The sequence below is a fragment of the Danio rerio genome, chromosome 4 (assembly GCF_049306965.1).
Source record: "Danio rerio strain Tuebingen ecotype United States chromosome 4, GRCz12tu, whole genome shotgun sequence".
NCBI classification, from domain to species: domain Eukaryota; kingdom Metazoa; phylum Chordata; class Actinopteri; order Cypriniformes; family Danionidae; genus Danio; species Danio rerio.
The window spans coordinates 44960065-44962002 of NC_133179.1; the positions used below are offsets into that span (position 1 = coordinate 44960065).

The 1938-nt window shown below is 41.1% G+C and overlaps 1 non-coding gene across 1 annotated transcript; it reads left to right on the forward strand.

Moving 5' to 3' along the window:
* Nucleotides 1–292: 292 nt before the first annotated feature.
* On the forward strand, nucleotides 293–365 carry trnar-ccg (transfer RNA arginine (anticodon CCG)). The gene has a single exon. It is a non-coding gene; the product is annotated as a tRNA-Arg (tRNA).
* Nucleotides 366–1938: the final 1573 nt, after the last annotated feature.

Sequence of the window (1938 nt, forward strand, 5' to 3'; positions counted from 1 at the left end):
AGTACCCCATGGCTCTCAATTGACGGTTTCATGTTAGGTGGATGATGATGAAATGCAAGCAAGAAAATAGCTGCTGAAAGGTTGTGATTTCAAGTTAATGAGAGTGGCCTTGACTGGAATTCGAAACTCTCAAGACCAGTCACACTATACACTAGAAAGAAAGAAAATGTTTGGCCATTAGTTCTTATTTGATAGAATGCAAGCTGTCATCGAGATCCTAAAGTGCAGTTTTCCATGCGGTAGCATCTTGTTGAAGGCATACAAGAGATCCTTGATAGAAGCTTGGTGACATGGCCTAGTGGCCTAATGGATAAGGCATCAGCCTCCGGAGCTGGGGATTGTGGGTTTAAGTCCCACCTGGGTCCTTCTTGAAAATCTCCCTTTAACTTGAGATCAGTGTTTGGTGGATGAAACACAGTAGCTGTGAAAACCTTCTTGAGATGTGTTTGCGTGTCATTAACTTCCTTCATTGGCATTCCATACTACCTGTTATGACTAAAAGGGTAACGAGATACCTAACGCAAATGGCCATTTTGAAGCCTGCATGGTGCCTACAGAGAAGAGACTGTGTACAAACACAAAGATGATGCTTACATATTAAGCTGGTACGTTGTTCAAGATCCATAAACAATTCTAACCACCGAATCATTCCCGCTCCTTTTTTGTCTGTATTATTGTACAGGTTAGACTAATTTAGATCAGAAATCCACTAAATCTTTATTAACTAAAGTTTCTACAACTAACACAGAAACACCAAAGCATCACTGATTTTCTGTGAAAGATGTAGGGCTCGTTCAGGATTTGAACCCAAGACCTCTCACACCCAAAGCAAGAATCATACCCCTAGACCAATGAGCCCAGTAGAAACACTCTGCAGTGTCAAAAAAAAAAAATTCTGTAAAACCGGTCCAATCTACTTTTTGTTCATGTAGTTTTTGTTATGTGTGTCAGCAACTCCCTGGATTCATGTTACAGTTCACAGGCAGTATAGAAACAGCATAGTGGCCTAATGGATAAGGCACCAGCCTTTGAAGCTGGGGATTGTGGGTTCGAGTTCCACCTGGGTTGTCTTTGACGCAGTTCCTTTTAAATTGGCTGTGCAGCACAATCCATTGTGACTTTCAAAAAGCTAGGTTCATACCCTTAGGTCAAAAAGACATGACAATGGAAAACTCTTCAGAGAAGCTGTTTTGTCACCAGATCGTCTGAATGCAATATGGTGTAGGGATCCTAAAGTGCTGTATTCTGAGTTACAAGAACTTCCTAAACCGTACAACAGATATGGCAAATGCTAGTATTGGCCCAGTGGCCTAATGGATAATGCATCAGCGTTTGAAGCTGGGAATTGTGGGTTTAAGTCCCATTTGGGTTGTGTTTGTTGGGTTAAATATAAATTGTGTGGAAAAAATCCTCACTTGTCCCCTCAAACCTTGCGTGATGATCTAAGGTCAATAGTTAGCTTCAAATTCTCAGACTTGCTGCACACTTCAATTAAGATTTATCCAATCTTGCTTAAATTATCCAATCACTTTACAAACATCAAAGGTTCTGAAAAGCTCTGGTAATGGAGATCTTGACTTCAAGTACCCCGTGGCTTTCAACTAATGGTCTCATGTTAGGTGGATGATGATGAAATGCAAACAAGAAAATAGCTGCAGAATGGTTGTGATTTCATGTTAATGAGAGTGGCCTTGTCTGGAATTTGAAACTCAAGACCAGTCTCACACCATACCCCAGGACCAATGAGACACGAATGTGAATGCTTGCACAAAGAAAATGTTTGTCCATTAGTTGCACACATCTTATTTGACGAAATGCAAACTGGCATCGAGATCCTAAAGTGCAGTTTTCCATGCGTTGGCATCTTGTTGAAGGCATACAAGAGCTCCATGACAAAAGCTTGGCAACATGGCCCAGTGACCTAATGGATAAGGCATC